Here is a 25,592-nt window from a genome sequence, read left to right as displayed (position 1 = left end):
TTGTTGTTGCAATGTGGATAGGTGTGCTTTGGATTCAACCATTCACATGGGTGATAACAAGAACATGGTAGCCATTGCCATTGCAAATGTCTTCCTCCTTCAATATCAAGAATTGATTGCTTGTATAGTGTGCATAACAGGTTTGGTAGAGAGGGAGGCCACATATATGTAGACCTCAGTCTTTGGTATAGCACTTGACGATGGATCCATTTCCCAAGCTATCTACACATGTACGGATACGCATGTCAGATATGGGTAACAGTGAAAGACTTAGTGTGGGGATGGATGTCATATGAGAGAGAGAGAGAGAGAGAGAGAGAGAGAGAGAGAGAGAGAGAGAGAGAGAGAGAGAGAGAGAGAGAGAGAGAGAGAGAGAGAGAGAGAGAGAGAGAGAGAGAGAGAGAGAGAGAGAGAGAGAGAGAGAGAGATGGGGGTGGGGGGTAGGGGGAGAGAGGAAGGGAAGGGGGCAAATTTTTTCCCTCCCGAAAAATTAGTATTAATACCAACTATTTTAATACTAAGTAATTTAATTAATAATAATTAAATAAATTAAGAAATATTAACTAAATTAAATTAAATTAATAATACTTTAATCAATACAAACTAGTTAAATTAATTAATAGTAATCTACTTAATATTAACTAACTAATTTAAATAAATTAATACTAATTTAACTAATACTAACTAATTAAATTAATACATTATTTGATGCAATTTATATTAACCAATCTATACTAATATACATTATTTGCTAACACATTAATTAGCTTATTATTTATTAACAACTAGCTAATGGTTTCACATTAATAAATTTACTAATGTATATATTAACTAACTAATTGATAAATAAAATAATTAATCAAGTAAGTAATCAACTAATTAGAAAAACAATTAAATTATTATTAAATAATTTAATATTAATATATTATTAACATTAAGAAATTATAAATTAACTAATAAAAATTAAATTGAATTAATTTATTATTAACATTAATTTGTATTATTATATATTATTTGCTAATTAACTAATTCATATTTGATAATATACAAATTAAGTAGAGAGAGAGAGAGAGAGAGAGAGAGAGAGAGAGAGAGAGAGAGAGAGAGAGAGAGAGAGAGAGAGAGAGAGAGAGAGAGAGAGAGAGAGAGAGAGAGGAGGGAGGGAGGGAGGGAGGGAGGGAGGGGGAGGGAGAGGGAGGGACGGAGGGAGGGAGGGAGAGCGATATGTGTATTTTTTTCCATAGTAATTCGTGGATAGTATCTATGTGCACACAAATTGGATTGAACATTTGTAAAAGCCTCAAGATGTCTTTGAACATTGAAGTCTCGAAATCCTTTGAAGTGCCAATTTTGAGTTAAACATGGTTATATCCTATGGTGCATGGTTTCTAAGAATGGCATTGCAATTGACTTCTCAAAGGTCATCATTATTATCAACATGCTATCTCCAAAGAACTACAAGGGAGTTTAGTGTTTTCTTGGCTACATGGGATATTATCAAAGATTTGTGCTAGACTATGCATCTAATCACTCGATCCTTGTACCAAGTGTTGATTTTTTTTAATGGATTGAGAAATGCCAACATGCCTATGAGGCACAAAAAAAAGTTTGATATAGCATTGATCTTATAAGCCCTAAATTGGAATGTGACCTTTGATGTGCATATTGAAGCTTCAAAGTTCACCATGGAAGTGCTAGCCTGGAGAACACAATTTACATTATTGAGCAAGCTTTACTAGTCGATAGCTCACTGATATTGAAAGAATTTACTCTACCACTAACATGAAAGGATTGGTGATTATGTTTGTCGTAAAGAAATTTCACCATTATTTAGTAATACCAATTACTTTCTATGTGGATACTATACTTTATAGATAAGCCATGTGCTATAGGATGCATGGCCATGTGGTTGCTACTCCTACTTAAATTTGATTTCTCAATGGTTGTAAGAAAAGGGAAACAACACTACATGGCTGATCATTTGTCTTGAGTACCTAATGGAGAACCTACAAGGGGTAGTTTTGTGGGGGCAATCTCCTAGATGCATACTTGTTTAGAATTTCCAAAGAAGATGAGCTCTTTAAAGTGGATATTTCCCCATATTAGACTAATGATGTTGTCGAGGCATTAGAAAAAGAGATACTAGATCACCCAATTGAAATTTCTTAACTTCATCGTCTCATAATCAACATGCAACCCTATCAACTTATGACCGAGCAATTATATAGATTAGGCCAACATGATTTGCTGAGATGATGCGTTTATGAGCATGAGATGCACAAAGTTTTTGTTGAAGTACATGTAGGAGTTAGAAGGTCATTTTGACAAAGATTCTATTGCTCACAAGATTGTATAGTCTCAAATGTGATGGCCCACTCTCTTTCATGATATAGCTAAGTTTGTGTGACACTACGATGATGCCAATACACAAAGGTGCTAGTAACGAAAGACAAAATGGAGCTTACACCTATAATAGCACAACAACCTTTTGAGAAGCAAGGAATAGATGGCATAATGAACACAATCAGAGCAAGGAGTAGAGAATACATAACAAATATGAGAAGAACTTAAACTTCTTTAATTCTAAACAATTTGATACAAAGATGACTCTATCCACTCGTGTGCTTCGAATGTGAAGCTTAGATGGTAATCGAGATAGATGATAGATGAAGAGCTTAAGGCTAGCTAGAAAAACTCTAACTAGGTAAAAGATGGATTTATTATGGATGTAGAGGGGTCTTCCTTTTATAGCCCAAGGTAGTATGGTTAGTTAGTCAGATCATATTATGAACCTTTCCTAGTTAGCCAGAGTATATCTCAAGGAATATTTCCTTTACCATCAAGCCAAGGGCACTATTCCTAGAACCCTGCTCAGGGGGATTCTTGGACCCATTGAGAACCCCAAATAGGGGCCACTTCCATGCCCCTTGGACCCCAAAATAGAGGTCTAATAACTCCTACACCCCACAACTCGATGCATTGTATCTCAAGTTACTCCCTACATAACCGCTTATCCAACCCAAAGGCTAGATCCACAAAGGTCACCTTTCTATCATATATGATCCTATAAACCTCATCTAACATGCAAGTCAGGACCTAACCAATATTCAAGATCACTTATGGCATCTTCTTAGAGCACCATGGATCATTGGTGGCACCTTATGAGGGTGGAGCATTGAGCATATCTAACACCCCCCTCAATCTGCACCCACAAGTGAATTACATCCTTGGCACAATGCTGAGTCTTTAAATATAAACTCAAAGAGAATCCTTCATAATTTATTTAATGGAGATACTTGCTCCATTCTCCTCCATTAGATAGTAGACAAGCTCTATAATCCCTTCATCCTACACTCCCAAATGCCATAGAATCCTGCTTAACCATATTGCTTCACATGCAACACAGCAAGGTGCCTTGTAATCTGCTTCAAAAGATAATGCCATGTGTTGGTTGCTTCTTACTAATCCATGAGAAGATTCACGAACCCAAAGAGAAATAATATCCGAAAAGTGATTTTCTGGAATCACTATCACTTGTCTAGTTTGAATCATCCTAAAAGAGAACTTTTAGAATTGTATATGATACCATAGTCAAGAGTTCCTTTCAAGTATATGAGTACATGTATCCAAGCTTTCCAATGACTTTCTCATGGTTTGCTTGAGAAACTAAAGATACCAACAACAAAACTGATATCTACCCTAGTGTTACACAAATAGATGAGACTACCGACCAAGCTCATGTACCTTCCAATGTTTGCTAGTATTGATGTATTCTCAATGGATAGCTTCCCATTGACCTCCATAGGTATAGCAATCTCCTTGCACTCATTCATGCCAAATTCTTTCAAGATCTCCCATGTACACTTCTTTTGAGAGATGAAGATTTTGCCAAGACTTCAATACCCACAATAGTGTAGTAAGCCCAATTATAACTTATTGAAACTCTTCTATGTTTAATTTGGTTGTTTATATCTATGATTTGAGATGCTAGATTTGCCATGTAGTCCACTTTGCAACAGTTTTCCCCCATGATTCCTCGCTAGAATTTTTGAAATACTTAAGGACCTTGTGATCACTTTTAACCATGAATCAACTGCCATACAAACAATGGTGCCATTTCTTTATTGCATGGAGAATAGCCAACATTTCTTGGTCATAAACATAATTGCCATATCTTTTTCTATAAGGTTGCATCACACTAAATGGCAAACTCCTTACAGAAGTCTTAGTAAACCAAAATAGGAGCAAAAGTGAGCAAGCCCTTCAACTAGTTGAAGCTTCAATCAACAATAGTATTTCAAAAGAAAGCTTCCTTCTTGTGTTTATCTCCAAATTTTCTTTTTTTGTTTAGCTCATTGTAACGTCTCTTCTATGATCTCTAATTGCTATTAGAGCATCCACCTAATTCTATGATAATCTGTAATAGAATCTAAAGTCTTCATTTTTTTTTGCTAGCATTTAGGTTGATGTTTCATGATCTTGGTGCATGAAATTCATGGCTAACTAGTCTCCACTTTTGACCTTGGCAGTAATGGTCTCTTTGGGGTAGAATGCAAAGGTTGCATGAAACAATAAAAAAACAAATGATTTCCACAAATTTGATCCTTTGAGCTCACAAGTCCTCTGCTCTCTCTCTCTCTCTCTTTGTGAACATCTACTAGCATTTTGAGAACTCAAGTCATGGACAGAGTGAGAAACAACATCCAATTCTCTTTTGCCTTTCCACAATGCCTGCATGCAAATGTGTATGCATGCAAACTCATTGTTTTGCAACCAATCTTAGCATGCTTTATGCATGCTTGGATGCCTACATTCTTGCATATAGATATTTGATCGATATTTGGCCTTTCGTTTCTCATTGTTGCTATTTTGGATTGTTTGATTGGATGTTTGTTGCTTCTTTTCCTTTGGAGGATCATTGGATTTAATGAAAATGAAATTGATTTTTCAAAAAGTAAATTTCCTCCTATCAAGTGCTATAGATCCTTCCATCAACCTTGCAATAAGTACACTTCTTCAAGATATGTAGACTTTCTCTTTCAATCCAATAGGATCATTGTTTGGGCCTGCTACAATGTGCTAGCACAAAATTTATTGCTAATTTGCAATTAACAAACCAAATTTCTTGCTCATGCATGTGTTTAAGTCCATGTTTAAGTGTTTTGCCTCTTTTGGTGTTATGTCTACTAAGTCCACATTATATCCAATACATAAAGGATTTGTCCACACATTTGTCTCATAACTAATACTCACATTGAAAAAATCATATATCCATGGGTTGCTCATGCCGTATGTAGCACATATCATATTATGTATAATACATAAAAGATTTATCCACACATTCATCTCATAAATAACTAATACCCTCATTGATTGAATCATGCATCCATGGGTCGGTCATGATATATGTAGCACATAGAAAATTATTTTCATATTCATTTGGAGTGTTGTTGTTTGCCAAGGCCTTCAACACAACAATGTATTTACTAGACGAGAAATTGATCATGGGAGATGCATTGCATGCACCCATCCATTCAAACTACCATCTCAAGGCCATCTTTAGGTTTGATGGATAGTTCTCAATCTCTTCTCATGTTGCATCAAGAGTTTTGGTGATGTAATGCCTTTTGCTTTTGTGTTTCAACCATTGAATGTGTTGGAAATAGTTCTTGTTCGAACATTCATACAATTGGCAAGGCTAGGTTGTAATGACTATTGTATTCAATGGATGCATTTGTTGAACTTGTTTTTTTTGTCTAACTTATTGGTGTTATAATGCCATTTTGTTATAGTCTATTAATAGTTGATTAGAAATATTTGTTATTTGGAGTATTCGCATTTTGCTATTGTCTTTGTAATGAGTTTTGTCTTTAATGGATGCATTTATATGACTTGTTTGTTTTGGTGTACTTCATATGCTCACAAAGTTCAACTACCCTGTTTAGGTTTTGGTAGAGATCATGACCTCCTGTTATCTCAAAACTCTTAGTGATGTGATGGCTCTTTCTTATTGTCTCTTAATTGTTGACGGGAAACTTTTGTCACTTGGAGTATTGTTATTTTTTTATTGCCTCTTAATCAAGGAATAGAAAGGTTTGTCCTTTGGAAAATTATTGGTGATGTAATGCCTATTTGTTTTTCTTCATAAGCATTTGAGGTATTTCCATTTACCAAGGCTTTCAACATAGCAAAGTATTTGTTAGATGAGAAAAAGATAATGGAAGATGCAACATATTTAGTGTGGTTCATACACCCACCCATGTCAACTTATTATTGTCTCTTAATCATAAGAAATGTGGTGGGAATAGTATTCCCTTGTCCCTACAATTTTGAAGTTTAGGTACAAGATGTCTTTGCATTGTGCATGGTAACTTACTCTTCATGAAGTTATTAGCATGTAATTTAATGAATTTAGACTATTGCAACTAAGAATTAGGAGACACACAAGTCCCCCTCTTGCCTTAAATGTTTTATTTTTGGATAGGCTCTTTCTTGTTGTCCCTTGATAATTGATGGAATACTTTTGTCATTTGGAGTATTGTCATTTTGTTATTGGCTTTTAATCAAGGAATAGAAACATTTGTCATTTGCAAAATTCTTGGTGATGTAATGCCTATTTGGTTTTCTTCATACGCATTTGGAGTGTTGCCATTTACCAAGGCCTTCAACATAGCAAAGTATTTGCTAGATGAGAAGAAGATCATGGAAGACACAACATATTTAGTGTGGTTCATACAACCCCCATTTCAACTTGTATTGTCTCTTAATCATGAGAAATGTGTAGCAAATCGTTTTCCCTTGTTTATATGAATTTGGAGCTCAAGTACATGATAACATTTCATTGTGCATGGTAGCTTACTCTCCATGAAGTAATTGGCCTAGAACTTAATGGACTTGGACTCATGCAACTGAGAATTAGGAGACATGCAACTCCCCTTCTTGCCTTAAATGCTATATTTTTGGGCAAGAGTTGATTGCAATCACATGGTGTTTTATCTTTGTGGCAAGCCTCACGATAGGAGTGTCTTTACTAAAGTGTATTTGCTAGATGATCAAGGACTCATGATATCAGTTCCGTTCATTTTCACAAGAGCTTACGTATTAAAGCATGCAAACTTTGTTTTCCTTTCCTTGCATTTTTTTTGTTTGGAGTTTCTCCTTAACATAAACATGTTTTTTTCCTATTTAGTATTTCTTTGTGAAATTAATGAGGGCTCACTCAATTTTTGGTTACAGTTATCATCATTTGATATTGCATTATTGGTACTTGTAATTTTGAGTGTCTCAACCATTGCCATATGGATGTCACTTGAGAAACGTTACGATTTCTTGTAGATTAGAATGTCTTCATACTATGAACTACTCACTAACTCAATTGATGAGAAGCAAGATCAACATGAAGAGGGGGGTTGGTCTCAAATAATACAAGTTTCCCAAACACCTTCTCATAAATTGCTTGCAACACAATTCTCTCACTTGGCCATCGGACCTTTTGTTCCATTGCATGCTCCAGTACAATTCGGTCCCACAGCATCCTTTATATCCCTTCCTTCTACATCTTTTAGGATAGTTTCCCCACCTTTGTCGATTCCTACTGATGTATCCATCATCTACCATCTCCTCTTCTTGTAGACTTACATCCATTCTAGGACAGTTGCAAGCACCACCAACCAAGTCAATCACCCCATAGAGACAACCATGGCCTACCCCCCGATAGAGCCTACACCCTCTCCCTCCAATGCTTTGTTGACAACACCCACTCATACTCCTTCAAGTATGCATGTTTCTAGCACCGAAGCCTCCACATCTCACAACACCAATTGCAAGCTCAAAAACTGAGTGGCTTGCAAGGCAAGACGAAAGAAGTCAGTGGGCTCAAAATCGTTTAATGGTAGAAGGGATTGTTGGATGGTGGAGCAATCTGCTTTTCTCACGTGTGATGCAAAGAGAAGGCTAGATGATGAGATGGCCACAGCAAAGGGGATGCAACAAAATCTCTAATTGAATGACTGATGGAAGCAAATTGGGAATTGGTGCAAGAAAGGTGGAGTCTAGAAGACTACATTGCGATGTTGCAACAAGTGGAAAATCTGCTTTCAAAAGTATAAGAAGATCCATGATTGGGACACGGGGATGCCATTAAGGTGTACCAAATGGGCTCACATGGACATTGTGGAGAGAGAGGAGAATGTTCTTCCAAAGACATTGGATAAGGACCTTTAAGGTTTGTTGAGGAGGTACTAGTGGACATTGGTCCAATAGTTGTAGATTCTTCTTTGGCAAAGATCGGTACATCTTTCTAATAATGGTGTCTCTTTTTGGATTATATCAATGTAATATATTTTGTGTACTTTCATTGTACATATAAACATTATTGATTACTTTGCAGATACCCTCAATGGAAATGGAAAGGAAAAGGTAGCTTTAGTGTTAGGCAATGGTGTTGCAATTGTTGTTGGTGTCAATGCAGTGAAGAACGTGAATTGCACTTCAAAGAAAAGGGCTCACTAGGAGTCCATGAACAACTTGATAAAGAAGGACTTCCATGAGATAAACAAGAATCTTATTGAGACCATTGATTGAGGACAATAGTAGTGGTCCCAAGATTAGTATACACAATGGTGTATATATCAATGAATCACAAGTAAAAATCCACGATGCCTTACAATATCATGGGGTAATTCCCCTTATAATGAACCAAGTGTTTGACAACTCATGGGCCAATCGGTCCATACAAATGTGGGTGCAAGCAATAGCACCACAATAGTTACATAGCCCCTAGTGGTGTTGCATTCTTGCTTTCAAAATGACCATCTCATCTGGTGTGGAAGGCCACTTGATGAATTGATCCCAGAGAGGAAGTAGAGCTTTGATGAAGGCATCCACAATTTTGGGGACTATGGAGACACCACATCCAAACTACTCCAACACCACAGCTGTCTTGCTCATACGTGATAAGCTACCTCACCCACCACCTACCGTCGCCACTTGCTAGCCTCCTCGCTTGTATCCCCCTCATGCTACTAGTGTCCATTGCGCGCGCGCGCACACACACACACACACACACACACACACACACACACACACACACACACACACACACACACACACACACACACACACACACACACACACACACACACACACACACACACACACACACACACACACACACACACACACACACACACACACACACGTATAGAGCTGCCCCCTCCACCCATTGCTGCCTTCGATCTTCTCACCTATTATGCATGTTAGAAATTATTGAGAGAGAGAGAGAGAGAGAGAGAGAGAGAGAGAGAGAACCTCTCAAGTTTTCTATATTTTCAAAATTTCTATAACCTAAAAACCTTAAAAAAAGGCCTTGAGGGGTGATGAGTGCATGTCATGTGGCTATTAGAAGAGAAAAACACGCAATAGAATAATGAAAGACAAAAGATTGAAGAAAGAGACAATGCACAAGATGTAATTAGCAATAGGAATCCACTATGATAGGAGTACAATGGTTGAGCATAAGCTCACACACTCCACAAGCTCCCTCTCTCCTCACCGAGTATTTGCAAAGTACATGAATGGATAATGGACTATGGCTACACTCCCTCCTTTTATCGACAAAAATAAACTAATTGTCTTACCATAAAATAAATAGGTTGGTCAATTATTAAATAAAAAATAAAGAGTGTATCCATAAATGAGGTCATGGGTGCTCGTGAACTTATGATATGACCACTTCTAACACCCTCTCTTAGAGCACAAGTGAACAAGCAATGAACAAGGACACTAAGGATGCAGCATGGATACTCCAATAACAGGCACTTCGTTGGATGCACCTCAATAAAAAAGCACATTGAAGAAGAAGTCCAAATGCTATAATTCCTCTCTAAAAGTAAAGTAGTTGAGCTAGCCACCTTGCACCTCTTGTAGTCACACAAGCTCTATGAATAGCTTGTTGTGATACCAAGATTCCTCTAGTAGAGCATCAACATGTCCTTCGAGTCCCGTCATGTGAGAACACATGAATACATCATGTCACTCTTCCCTTGGTAGTGGTCACACCAATCCAAGGTTCGGATCACCAAAAGATGTGAACTCGAAGACACATTAAATCCACCAGTAATGAAAGAACATGGCCCTACAATAGCTGCAGAGGGGTTTCTCATCAACTTGTTCGATGATACACATCTTGCGGCCATCCATGCAAAGCATGTCACAATCACAGATAAAGACATGAACTTTATCATTCGGCTTCAACACAGTAAGGGGACTCCGCCATAGTTTACTAGACTAATGATGCAAGGTTTGTAATGAGTGTTATAGAGCCATAACATCTTGAAATGCCAAAAAAATTTGTATACTCTACCACATTGGAATATTTATTTATATATACATAATATCTCATGTGATGTGTGCTGAATTCAAATGATTGAGTAAAGTTGTTTTGTTTTGTTTCTTGAAACGCATGACTCTTAATTTTTATTTAACGTACGAACGCATCAAAAGTAGTAATACATACGGTACAAGTTACGTTATTGCTTGTGCACAATCGCAAGTGCAATTGTACACGTTGAATTATGTTAATGTATGCGGATGCATCATTCACGTGCCCCTCATACTTGCCCCTTCTAGCTAGGGGCATGTGAGGGTGTGTAGTATCACTAGAAGCAAGAAGAACCGTCCACTTGAGCCATCAATAGGCCTTGAGTGAACCAAGGGGATGCAGATATATACGTGATCTCATGCTCCACCAAGTACGACCAAGATATCCACGACACAATACATCAACATGTCTTTTGTATCTTCATGCTCATTAAATGTGACACCCTCCATACCATTCCATCTCTTAATCTTCATATGCATGACCCCCATGTGGTCACATCATGATGGAAGTAGAGACTCCTCCACATGCTAGAGCAATCCAATACATGTACTCTCTAAAAAGCATGAGTAAGTACCATAGCACTCAACCCAAAGTCTCGTGAGATTTGTTAGAATAAGGAATCGCGGTCACAAAGGAACCAATAGGGTCATAATGAAGTAGAACGAGAATGGAAAATACTTGCACATTACCTCGGTCGAGAGAGAGTAGCAAAGGGAGTGTGAATAGTAGCTGCACAAACCATTGAAAATAACAAGCATAGTATCATGAGTACAAATACTAGACAAATGCAAAAGATGTGCAATACATGTGAATGCCTACAATGCAAGAGCACTAGAACAACCATCAAAAGGAGCCTCAACATGTGAATAAAGGTTTGGAAATACTCTAAGTTGAACACATTAATCGACTAGGTATCTCGCATACGAACGAATTACACTTGAAGAAATGCACGCAAGGAAGCAACCAGACACAGAGAATGGCACAAGCAATACGCATTATGTAGGCAAAGATAACACAATTGAGAAAAATGCCAGTCACCATACCGCCATGTCAACCAGAGCAGAGATAAAACACAAAGGACAACACCACGTCAAAGCAGCAGGATCGTCAAAACACAAAACAACACAGACATGCGACGTAATTGGCGATGGTGGTTGACCTCGACTTCGAAGATCACTGCAACAAACGTTTGATCTACTGGCAATTGTGTATCATGCAACACGTTAACTGTCGACTCTCAAACGATGATCAGCATAAGTCAGCGACAGCCAATAGACTCCTTAAGAGCGCAATGACTTCCAACTTGCCTAAGTAAAGCTCATTCAATCATTCAAACAACACAACCTAGTCATTCAATCAACTATGAAATCATCATGGACATACCTCCCTCAACACACTCTAACGTTTGATACCATGTTAGAAGAGCAAAACATGTGTAGTAGAATAATGAAAGACACAAGATCGAAGAACGAGACAAAGCATGTAAAGATGTAAATGGGAATAGGAGTCCACTATGATAAGAGTGCATTGATTAAGCACCAACTCACACACTACACAAGTTCCCTCTCTCCACATTGAGTATCTGCAAGTACATGAGTGGATAGGACTGTGGCCACATTCCCTCCTTTTATAGACAAAACTAAAGGAGTTGTCCTACCATAAAATAGGGTGTCCAATTACCATATAAAGAATAAAGAGAGTCTCCATAAATAATACTATGGACACCTAACTATGAACCTATGATACAACCACTTCGAATAGTGGCACCCTCCAAAATCTCCTCTTAATAGTTAGAAAAGATTACCTTATGCATTCGAAAAGTGTCCCTACTTTAGGGCTAAACCTTTTTCTTACTCTAATAGATTATCAATTTAAATATTTAAATAAATATAATGTGAAAAAACAAGCGTCTTATTCACTACAAGGGAATGGGGCAATAGCGACGCCGATTAGCGACGCTGATTAGCGACGCCAGATATCGGCGTCGTTATAGGCGTCGCTATATGCGTATAGTGACGCCAATTGCGACGCCGCAGGGAAAAAAAGCGCGGCCGAAACCAGAGCGCCGTTTTCATTTTCTTTTCTTCGCCTTTTGAGAGCGAGAGCGAGGGAGAGAGCGAGGGAGAGAGCCAAGGCTTTGTGAGAGAAGAGGAGGAAGAGACTTGCTGCCGCCGCCACCGCCGTTGTTCGCGAAGGAGAGGAGGAGCCCTCGTTGCAAAGAGAAGCCGCCCACGCTCGCCATATCTCATTGGTGAGTCTCCCTCTCTCTTTCTTTTACTTGTTGAAGGTTTAAATTGTTCTCTTTTGTTTGTTTAGGAGAGGAAAATGAAAGAGAAGGAGAGGGAGAGGGAGAGAGAGGGAGAGAAAGAGAGGGAGAGGGAGAGGGAGAGGGAGAGGGAGAGGGAGAGAAAGAGAGGGAGAGTGCATTCTCTCTCTCTCTCTCCCTTTTGCTTGTTTAATGTTTAAATTACTTTCTTTTTTGCTTGTTTAGGAGAGGAAACGAGAGAGTAAGAGAGAAAGAGAGGGAGAGGGAGAGGGAGAGGGAAAGAAAGAGAAAGAGAAAGAAAGAGAAAGAGAAATAGAGGGAGAGGGAGAGGGAGGGGGAGGAAATAGGAGAGGGAGAGAAAGAGAAAGAGAGGGAGAAGGAGGGAGAGTGCATTCTCTCTCTCCCTCCCTCTCCCTTTTGCTTGTTTAATGTTTGAATCACTTTATTTTTTGCTTGTTTAGGAGAGGAAATGAGAGAGAAAGAGAGTGAGAGGGAGAGGAAGGGGAAGGAAATGAGAGAGGGATAGAAAGAGAAAGAGAGGGAGAGTGCATTGTATCTCTCCCTCTCCCTTTTGCTTGGAGGATGTTTAAATCACTTTATTTTTTGCTTGTTTAGGAAATGAGAGAGAAAGAGAGATAGAGAGGGAGAGGGAGAAAAAGAGAGAGAGGGAGAGGGAGAGGGAGAGGGAGGGGAAGGGGAAGGAAATGAGAGAGGGAGAGAAAGAGGGAGGGGGAGGGAGAGGGAGAGGGAGGGGGAGGGAGGAAATGAGAGAGGGAGAGAAAGAGAACGAGAGGGAGAGGGAGAGGGTGAGAGAAAGAGAGGAAGAGAGGGAGAGGGAGAGAAAGAGAGGGAGAGGGAGGGGAAGGAAATTTAAGATAATATACGTATTGGTAATGGTATGCAATGTGCTTTGCATACGGCCACGTACTTCATCAAAATGAACCCAAAATTATTGTTATAGAAGAAGAAACCCTTAAATTGAGTATAGGATAATTTCTCTCAGGTCTTATGACTATGAGTAGAATTGATTGAAATAAATTTTATTACCATAGTTATAAAATTTCATAGATGGCGCGCATTAATTTTAAAATAGATTACTTATACTCAAAGCCGAGATATAACAAAAAATTATCTACCGGGACAAACAAATCGTTGAGCATGATACAAGGCCGAGATATAACATCGGAAAATCTCTCGACTACTATATACAATGCAAGGTTTATGGTCAACTTGCAACTTGACGTACATCTCCATAAAGCTATCCGTTTAAGCCTCATTTGCTGTAATGTAGATAAGATGGCAAACGAAGAAGGTCCTATTGTTCAAGACCGCGAGTCGTATCTTAATCAGCGTGTCCCATGTCCTTGCTCTCAATGCAAGTTGGCAATTAGATGAAAACACTGATTGTCTATAGAACACGTACGACGATTTGGCGAGTTTCAATCTGAGATCATTGATCAGGCGATTGGAGATTTTCAGCAAACGGTAATTTGAAGTTAGCATTTTTCATGCATTGTACTCTCAAGCTAATTGAAAACCATACACAATAAGATTGGGTCTTGTTGGCAAATTTTGTATCCAGGGGGGTGATGTCTCGACCCAAGGGGGAGTGCACCCTTTGCGGCCAATTAGAAGAGTTCGTGGACGTGCGATGGATGGATTGCAGGAGCCAATCGACCACTCGCAAGGCCCATCTATACCGTCAATGCCAGAGGAGACAGACAACCTTCCCGACCTGCCTACAATCTTGGAGCCTGAGATGGAGGCAATGATCGATGCATTGATTCCCATGGATGTTGAGACATCTGACCTGCTTAGAGAGGAAGCATCCATACCATTATGTGATGGGTGCCGAGTATCTCGGTTGAAGACATTGCTTGCACTCTTAAGTGTGCAAGCAAAATACGGTTGGAGCGATACGAGTGTGATTGAGTTATTCAGGTACCTTGCACACAGACTTCATTGTTTTTTTTAAAAAAACAGTATTATTGCAAACATGGATGGATTTTTCAAGGTGTTTTATGATTTTTTTCAGGTTATTGAAATATCATATATTGCCACCTGCAAACACCATGCCTGAGTCTCGTGATGATGCACGACATGTTTTACGGAAGCTTGGCATGGACTACAATAACATCCATGCATGTATCAACGACTGCATATTGTTTCGAGATGAATACGAGACTATGGAGACATGTCCAAAGTGTGGTGCTCACAGGTATCGACATTACTTGCAAGGGCAGACCATCCCTCAAAAAGTCCTCAGACACTTTCCGCTCATCCCCCGCATAAACCACATGTTTCGCACGTCTGCCATGGCAAGCTTGACAATGTGGCATGTGCAGAATAGGTCCACGGATGGAGTGCAACGAATATCAGCAGATTCGCGCGCATGGAGCCACATTGACTCTACCTTCCTAGGCTTTGCGCGAGAGCCAAGGAATCTTCGGCTCGGTCTCGCCATGGATGGTGTGAACCCATTCAGTCTGCGCTCGACTTCTTACAGTGTGTGGCCTATAGTGCTTGTCAACTACAACATTCCTCCATGGCTTTCTACAAAGAAAGGACATCTCATCCTTAGCTTGCTCGTCCCGGGCCGCTACAAAGTAAAAAATATGGACGTGTATCTTTGTCCATTAGTCGATGAGCTTAAGATTTTGTGGGAGGAGGGGGCCACGGTGCAAGATATGAGCAGACGCGATGGTCGGCGGTCAGCCAACATTCAAGCCATTCTCATGTGGACGATGCATGACTTTCCGGGATTGGGAGAGTGCTCAGGTGAGCAGACCTTTATTCTCGCCGGTAATATCTATATTTTATTTCATTCTATCAAGTATTCACTAGGTCGTGGATCGCCTTGCAGGTCTCGTTACCTCAAGTTATCATGCATGTCCATTGTGTGGGCCACAGTTAGACTCCCGAAGGTCACGAACCATGAAGAAGATGGTATATCAAGGACATGCCGCTTTCTTGCCAGAGGATCATGAACTCAGGGAAGGTTTTCTTGGACGACCTCCAGCACGTATGAACGCTGCAAGCTGGTACGAGCTGAAAATGGTAAACCCGGAATCACATCCAAATGGAATGCGACGGTTCTCAGTTTTCTACGAGTTGCCATATTGGACCCACTTACATGTCAACCACTTGTTGGATCCCATGCATATTTTCAAAAATGTGGGCAGCTTGCTATGGGACCACATCATAGGAAAGAGAGACACTATAGGGTCACGAATGGATTTAAAAGAGGTAGGTAAGATGGAGGCGCTTTGGCCGCAGTCGAGTGCTGAAGGGGGAGTGCAGCTTCCTCGCACTCCCTGGGTTTTGTCTACCAAAGAAGAGCGCATTGTGAAGCAAGTAATCAAGTCTATCCGCACTCCGACGGGTATGATGCGTTCTCTCAGGTCCGCATTTTCTAAAGATGACCAAATGTTTGGGCTAAAATCCCATGATTGGCATAAGATATGTCAGGTTTGTGAACAGAATGGATTTTAATTAGCGTGGACATTTTGAAATTTGAAAAGTGACCATTATTCTTAATGCTTTCTCATTTGTGGCAGTTTGTCCTACCGATCGCGATCGCGGGATGTCTAACTCCAGAAATTCGCGAGGCCATTTACAAGCTATCGAGTTTGGTGCAATGGATCTCACAGAAAGAGATTAAGACGTCCTCTATTGAATCCACAAGCCGGGGAGCAGTTGAGACGGTTTGTCTCTTTGAGAAATACCTGCCCACTAGCATGCTCACGATACAAGTTCACCTTCTTGTGCATCTTGTGGATGAAGTGGAGATTGCTGGACCTGTCCATACACGATGGATGTTCTTCCTGGAGCGCTTCATGAAAACCCTGAAAGGCTTTGTGAGACAATGAGCTCGTCCGGAAGGTAGCATGGCGGAAGGTTGGTTGGTGTCAGAGGCATTAGTGCATATCTCACAATGGCTACCAACGGTGGAACCAGAGAATGAAATGCTATGGACGCTGAAGGACGATGACAGGCTGACTTGAGATGTGGTGGTTGGAAATGGGGTAGAAAAAAGAATGGATGCCTCAATGGAAGAGAAGGTGAATCACTTTTGTATGTTGCACCATGCCTCCATGGAGACGTGGCTCGCCAAGTACCAGATTGCAAGGCAAGATCGAGAGGAAGCGCAAGCTGAATTCCGACGCAGTATGCATCACCGACCGATTCGATATCCCGAAGGCATGGAGGAGATGCCGCGGTTTATGTTAACACGATGGTTGTATGGAGCCTTGACCACAGCATCCAGCGAAGGGACAGAGGTCTCAATGGAGGAGTGGGAGTTCTCGAGGGGATGTAGTCCAAAGGTAATGAGGGGTTTAGAATGTGTCGTATCTAAATTTGCTTGCTACATCTAATTTGAGTGTTTCAATGTGCAGTACAAAATATATAGTGCAGCGTGGTCGCGCGGACGGCATTTTTGGGTGGAGCGTATTGACAAAATGCGCTCCACAATGGACTGTGGTGTCATGGCAAGGTTTGAGAAAGAGAGCCGGCGACGAGCAACAGATCCGAACACGGTTGTGGATGAGATGGAGTATTTTGGAAACTTGCAAAGTATTATTACGGTGGATTACCGTAGCTTCTCCATGATAATATTCGATGTGCAGTGGTTCAAAGTGGTACTTGGAGGAGCTGGCGCAACAGTTCGACGAGGTCCATTTGGATTTCTTGAAATAGATTCCGAAAAAAAATGGATGGATTTGCGCGACACCTTTGTGTTGCCGGCCCATTGTGAACATGTACAACTAGTCATTTGCTTGCTAATTGTAATACGACATGGTTTATGTCACAATGGTTTGAAGTCGCTTTGTAAGTGTTTGTGAACAGGTAATCTTCTATCCAAATCCCCGACAACCTCGATGGTGGTATGTTATACCTTCAAATCCTCGAGGTGCGAGAGTATATGATCAAAGCAATGTTCCAGGCATAGATGAAGAAAATATGCAAATAGAGGGATCGAAATTACAAGGGGTGGAGGCCACCGCAAGCTTGGAGCCCGCATTGGCTAACAATGATGGAAATACAGAAGTCGTAGAATTTTTTGAGAATGAGGCAGACTCGTTCTTTTGTGGTGACATGTCTATCGACCTTCCAGTGTATGCAGAGTTGTGTCAGCAGATTAACATGGGACCATAGAATACTTCATTCTTGGAGAATTGTATTACTCAATTCATTGTTTAGATCTTCCATAAAGGTAGATAAGATATGCATTTTAAGAGGGATTTTTTAAAAATGATTTATATTAATGTGCTTTGTATAGTTTAAATTGATTATTCTAACATTATTTTTTATCTGTGCAGGTATCGACATTTTCAGGATGAGTCGAGGGATGAGCGATGAGGAGTTTCAGGAGATGATGGCACGTATGTCTCCAGATCAGCTCGTGAGATTCAGAGAGATGGCAGATCAAGAGATGTCTCGTTCTTCGTCAGGGCGCTTTGCTAGATCAGCTTTAGCGCGATCAAATGCTTCAGCTTCGAGCAGACAATCTCAACACTCGCGACTTGGGCCAGAGGGAGGGACTGCGACTGCAGGAGGATCAGGGGGTGCTGCTGTGGAGACACGGACGCGGTGTCTTCGTCTCGTCGTTCAGCTGGAGGTCGGTCACCTCCAGGATTTATTACACCTGTAGGGACGTCCACTCCAGTTACTCCGGCTTTTGCGCAGTCGTCGGTAGATGTCACGCCTTTTAGTGGCACCCCTTTGAGTGGCACTCCGGGAGAGGGTACCCTCGTCGGTACACCGGATGTACAGGGGTCTCCTGGATATGCCCAAGAGCGTGGACGGAGATGGGAGAGGGCCCATACAAGGCACACTCCTAGGGATTATGGATACCTAGTGGATGGCAGGTCAGGAGCCATCATCATGAATGATGAGGGGAGGAGGGTGATGGCTCGCATGAGGGAGTTATGCCAACAAGTTTTTCGGCACAACGTCCTGGATCATTGGAGGAACATACTGGAGGGGAGCAAGGAGTACATAGTAGCATCCTTGTACGAGGAGTTCCCGGTGCCAGCCGCAATGGATAGATTCTCTACGGGCTGGATGATGGATTGCATGTGTGCATACATGTCACATAGACGATCCGACGCACGCAAGGCAATCAAGAGTGGGGCTCCAAAGCCCGAGTGGTTAGATGCAGATGACTGGTGCCGACTGAGGGAGGAGGCTACAAATTCGCTAGGACGTTGGAGTCAGCAGTGGGAGGCGGTGAGGGCACGAATCGAGGCCGGATCGGTACATCATCTTGGGAGTGGCGGCCACAGGACATATTTGGAGGACTTTGTAAGTTTCTCTTTTGTTTTGCTTATTTGTTTTTTTGAGATATTTTTTTACTGACAATCATGTTTCTAACAGTTAGCATTTTGTTTTCTTTGCAGCACTCCATTACAACTCGCGATTCGCAGGGCCTTGAGACTCGATATGTAGAGAGGCACGGTCTCAGATCATTGATCAACTGATTGTATAGACGCGGCGGCCCAGTAAGTCACTCATCTTTCTTGTCCGTAGTTACCATGAGATATTTGAATGCATTATTGTATGGTGGATTGATATGTTGTTTCTTTTTTTGCAGAATCCGTTTGATGCTCCTTTGCAGCGGGAAGAGCTTTCGGGGGACGACGATTTGTAGCTCGCCCTTGGATCCTTAGAGCTCACATACCTTTAGTTTTTAGTCGCCCGATCTATGTAGACATTTTCTATGTATTAGTGATATTGTTTTATGATTGTACCAATCGCATTTTATGCAATATCATGTATTTATTTCATCTATCAGTTTTATGATTTCAGTATACATTCTTTTTGTTTGCAAACGCTTTGTATGCAGTAGTGCAGAAACTATTTTGTATGGCTCTCATACAGCACACAATGTTATATGTGGCAGGGCAGCCACAAATTTTTTTTTCTCTGTTACCGTCGCTATTTGCGTTGCAAATTTACTGCACGCGTCGCTATTAGCGTCGCAAATTCTCTGTAATCGTCGCTATATGCGACGCATATAGCGACGATTCTATGGCGTCGTCAATAACGACGCTTTTTGCGACGACGGGGGCAAATTTTGTTGTTTGTATTTTCGTCGCTTTAAACGTCGCTATAAGGTCTATATCTTGTAGTGATTCATCAAAAGAAAAGTTTCTACAATTTATGAAAAATATGTTATTTAATTATACTTAATTATCCTTCATGTATGATTTGTGATACAATAATCTAATTGATTTGATTTTAATTTGTGTGTGTGTGTGTGTGTGTGTGTGTGTATGCTATAAATTATTAATTATGAGAGAGACAGAGAGAGAGAGAATAGGAAGGAGGAGGAGAAGAAGAAGAAGAAAAAGGCTCAATGTGTGTAGATAATATGCATGCCATGATAGGCTCAATATGAATAGAAATCACCATTAAATGTATTTGTCTTTGAGAAACTTAGGGGATATAGTTTAGACTTGTTGCTATTAATGTATATCTTTCACTTCCTATATATCAGTGAGTGCCACATCCCTATATATTACAATTTTTTGCATTCAACAATGTGTTAATCTATGTTATAATAAGCTGTACATGTAAAGAGTTACTATTTTCTAAAAATTTCGAGCCAAAATTCATAATAAGCTGTACATGAAAAGAGTTACTTGAGTGCCTTATGGAGCTAAAACTATACTCTATAATATGTATGATTGAAGAATCTACCAAGCCAATCACCAAACATGACATGAAAGTGACTAAGGTTACATGAAGACCATACACTTTTAGTAAAATCAAATATATTATCACTTTACTCTATTTTCAAAGCCTCTCTCTCTCTCTCTCTCTCTCTCTCTCTCTCTCTCTCTCTCTCTCTCTTCCCACAATGAATGTGAACACACATATTCCAATACCATCTTGCCCTATCCTTGAATGAATGTAAATTATCATTGAGTGAAACACTTGACTAGATCAAGTGTATATCAAAGATGGAGAGGCAAAAAGAAGGATGACCTACATGTCACATATGCCATCTACACATCAATCATGATGTGTGTATCCAAATGTTGCATGTTTTTCCTCCTTGCAACATTGAAAAACATGTTATGCTAGTGCAATAGTAGACCATACCTCCTTTGCAATCCTAATAGTCAAGAGCAGTGTATGGGGATTGATTAATCAAATGTACAGCAATAGTAAGTGCCTCAGCCCAAAAGTGTTGCGGTAAGCCTACATGGCTAAGCATACTACAAACTTACTCCTAAATTGTCCTATTCATGTGCTCAGCCATGCCATTCTTAGGTGGGGCATATAGGGCAGTCAACTGATGCTTAATATCCCTCTCATCACAAAACTGCTCAAAGGCTTTAGATGCATACTCATCCCCATTATTAGATCATAGGCATTTTAGCCTATACCTAGACTGGTTTCCAACAAAAGCAAGCAAATGCTAAAAGGTAGACAAGACTTTCAATTTCTTCTTTATGGGATATGCCCAAAAGACCTTATGCAAGTAATCATAAATGAAAGTAACGAAATACTTCGCACCACCTAATGACTAGCAGGGCATAGGTCCACAAAATTCATAATGAATAAGAGCCAGAGTCTCACCCATGCATGTAATGCCAGATTTCCTAGTTTGGCCTAGTGTGACCCATCAATTTGATTAAATACTGCTTAAAGAGTGACACAATGATTGTAAATTTACATAACTCATCTAGTTCAGCCCAATCCTCCGTAGTATCAAAGAATTTCGGCTTTATACCCTCATGTCTCAATGGCTTAATGTGCAATTTATGCACTAGAACCTGTTAGATTTGTGCCTTCTAATAATTGTAATTTATGATATCCAACCTCTTAATCTTAAAAATGGCACTGTCATTCCACCCACCAAGCATAATGTAAGAGATGAAAGCACAATCCAAGATAAACAAGTTGCTATAAATGGCATTAAAATAGCCCTAAAATCATAGCCAAAGCAAGGATTAAGAGAAATCACCAGAAGGATGAGCTCTCCACTAACTGGAATCAAGTAACTGTCAAATCCAAGTGACCACTCATAGATAGAATGCATAAAACTAAAATGATGGTCTACTATAATAAATTGCAGCAATATATCAACAACCGTGTGAGCAACCAAGAAAGAAGGACCAAGAATAACTAGCACTGAAGGCTGTTGCAATTGTAGTGTGTCAGTAATTATACATGTGGTAGGTATAGACATCATGCACATAGGAGATCTCAAGGTAAAGAGGAGAGTTGTCAAATGCATAACCCTCTAAGAAAAGCTCAATATATAATCCAAAAGCATATAAATATCAATGACAACACACTAACAAACATAAGTGCCAAGTCCAAAGTAATTAATCAAATTAGCCCATTGTAGGATACAAGTCAAGAGAGCATGTACATGAAGTAAGTGTCCCACGGTCTCAGTGAAAGTGAGCACAAGCTCAACTACATAAATCCAAAGCTCTACATAACATCCAAAGTAGTGTAGGTAATTCCTACTGGAACAAAAACAAATGCTAAATGAGCAATGCAAGCTCAAAACCTAGGGGGGTCATTCATGAATATATGTATTTATAATGTGAGTTCAAAATAAGGGGTTTTTAAAACACCATTTTTATACATTTTCTACATACAAAAGGGTGTCGTATAAAGGGGTTACTTACAAATTGAATAGAAAAGGGTTGTTTTTTATTCAAGAAAATTTCATAGATTAGGATATTTATAAATAGACCATGAACACACATTATATAGAGAATATATATATAGTGAACCCCCCGAGCTCAAAACATCAAGTACATGACATCCAAGTATCCAAGATACATGAAGCATAAGCTTGGGTATAAAACCCAATAGATCCTTCAAGCTCGTAAACTGCATAAGCTACTAAAGAAACCAAGGCATATAACCACAACCAAGATCAATGTAACGGAGCTCAAATCTTAGCTCAAAAGCATGCCATAGCATACTGGGAAGTATATATAACAAATAAAGTAGCTGTACATCCAATGAGTATCTCATAAATATCAATGAGCATTAAGCATAAGGTTTTCACTATGATAAATGCTTGCTTCTCCATTATTACAACACTGAAATGATAGTGAAATTTGAGCCATTTCAAGCTTAAATCAGTCCCAAAAGCATAACCACACCATTTGGGTACCAAAATAGCATCCCAAAAGCATCAAACATGCATCATGATAAAATTTACTATTTGCTGTCCAAACCAATTTTTTTGTGTGAAATAGAGAATAAAAAATTACATAGTATCAACTGAATTAGGATCCGGATCTATAGCTCTCATTGCAATCTTCATTTTTAGCTATAAAACGTCTGTATTCAATATCATATGCAAAAGTTATGGCCAAAATATGACAGTGCTATTAAGCTACCATAGTTGTCCATGACTTCTACAGCATGCTCTATATCCACTCAAAATGGATAGAATGGATCAAGAGAAAGAAACAACAACTGCCATGAAACCTTGAGTTGAAGCTCTGAATCTAGGCTGAAGTAAAGGCTGAGGAAGCTCCTTGAATGATTGGCTCTAATACTAGTTGAAAGGTAGAGCCCAAGTGAAAGGACACAAGAAGAAGCAAGAGCTATGGCAGATGGAGAAAGAGAGCAAGAGAGAGAGACACCATATATGGAAACTTCAATAGTTACAATGTGTGACCAACCTTTCCTTATTCAAATGTCACTGAAAGAATAAATAATGAAGTGACAATGATGGGTGCCTACCACCTACAACGTACATGTTTGTGGATACTATTAATGTAATGAATATACAAGTGATTAGGCACAAGTGCCTTTACCCCTAACACTCTCCCCTATCTTGGATGTGGGAGCCTTTACATCACACTCCCTACAGTGAATCCTTGCTAGTGCACCCCTACATAGGTCACCTCTCCATGAATGCCTAAAGGTTGTGCAACTCTACATAGGTCACCTCCCTCTATAGATCTGAAGGGTAGTGGGGGTAGAGGTAGAGCATAGGCAAGGCTGGGTGGCACGAGTAGTATACTGTGCCTAGGAGAGCCAAGGAGCTCTCTCTCTCTCTCTCTCTCTCTCTCTCTCTCTCATATGGGAGCTGGCACATGGGCAACTAGGCTAGTCATGGGTTGCAAAAGCATGGGTTGGTAGGAGAAGAAAATGGCTAAAGTAGTAGGTAGGAAGGCGATAGGTAGTAGGGCGGCCAATGTGAGACGGGAATGGTAAGATGAAAAGAAGGGAGGCACAGGAAGCACAAGGCAAGTAGATAGTGAGCGTGGCAGTCAAGAGGTGGCATATGCCATTGCAAGAGGTGCTAACAGTGGAAATGGGGATAAAGAGAGAGAGAGAGAGAGAGAGAGAGAGAGAGAGAGAGAGAGAGAGAGAGAGTGTGTGTGTGTGTGTGCATGTGCACAACACTAACACCCCCACCTCTCTCTCAATGTCTATCCATTATAGAACTCTCTCTCTCTCTCTCTCTCTCTCTCTCTATGTCTCTCTCTTCCCCCCACCTGTGATGGGTGGCCAAGAGTAGGCAATTGCAATTGGGAGATGGTAGAGGCACAACTAAGAAAGGATGAGGTGGATTGGTAGGTTAGGCAAGTGACTATGTGTGGGCAAGTGTTGCAAGGAGTAGAAGGGATGGTCGACAATAGGGGTGCGGCATGTGGGAGCAACCTTTTAATATATTAAGATCAATATAATTAAAATATTAAACTAATTATTATTAAATATCTATTTTTAAATATTAAAGAATTTAATAGTGAACTTTTGTTTAAATATTTTAATATCTATAATTATTTATTCTACACTAAATGTTACTTCATATTATAGATGTACTATAGACTACTATTTATAAGTTTAATTTTATTATTTACATTTTTGTAGTAGAAATATTTAATCTAAATGCTAATTGTATTGACTAAGGTTCATTTTAACATTAATTGTCTTTAATATTAAAATGTTTGAGTTTAAAGAACTACATTAGTGATTGCAATTTTTGGGAACAATTATGTATGATGAGGAAATGGTAGCATTAGTATGTGCAATGAGCAAGCTAGTGGCCCTCTTTATTTTTTATTAACTTTATCTTACATAGTTGCAAATGATCTTGCAATTCAAAAATTTGTGAGTTAAAAATAAGAATGGTTGAATAATTTGAATGCTTCCTAATTCTAATCATAGTTTTCTTCTCAAATGTACTATAAAAGTAAGTGTTTGAATGGTTTATAGTTTGTGAACAAGGAGAAAATTCAAGGTGCTTGAGTAACACATTACATACATATGTAAATACATATATACATTACATAAATATGCTAATTCTATGTGTGTGTGTGTGTGTGTCTATATATGATTGATCAATTGTTATATACATAAATACATATAAATAAATAAATAAATATGTGGTAATCTAGTCATAAATATTGATATGCATTAATGTGCTCATGAATATTGATGCATTGATTTACTTCTCTCTCTCTCTCTCTCTCTCTCTCTCTCATATTCAAAAAATATTCAAGGGACAAGATTGTTTGATATTTCACATTATATATCCAAGGGATAATGCCAAGTTTTGAAGCAAAGTTTAGTGTTATAAATGTGAAATTTTTTATACATAGATAGTAGGTTAGGGCCAAACAATGTAATCCTTGCATGTCTTACGGTAGCAGGCTCATGCTATCTATGTTGCTTGGCTTAGGGAGCACAATGCACTTTATTTAGAGAAGATAAGACTTTGTTTATTCCAAGTGTGCATGGGATATTTACATTTGCATTTTTTAACACCATGTTTTTTTGACACTGTATGAAGTGTGGCCTAGATGTATAGCTTTGAAATTTTAAAACATTACAATTGGAAATTTTGTAAGTTAAGAATAAGAGTGATTGAAAGCATTACTCAGTCCTTTTTTGGACTAAATACACATCTGATGCATCTATATAAGCATGCCTTAGTGTGCTTACTAACTC

The sequence above is a fragment of the Lygodium microphyllum genome, chromosome 29, assembly GCF_053477565.2.
Source record: "Lygodium microphyllum isolate KBCC chromosome 29, Lygodium_microphyllum_v1.1.10, whole genome shotgun sequence".
Taxonomy (NCBI): Eukaryota; Viridiplantae; Streptophyta; class Polypodiopsida; order Schizaeales; family Lygodiaceae; genus Lygodium; species Lygodium microphyllum.
Note: the sequence above shows the minus strand (reverse complement) of the source record.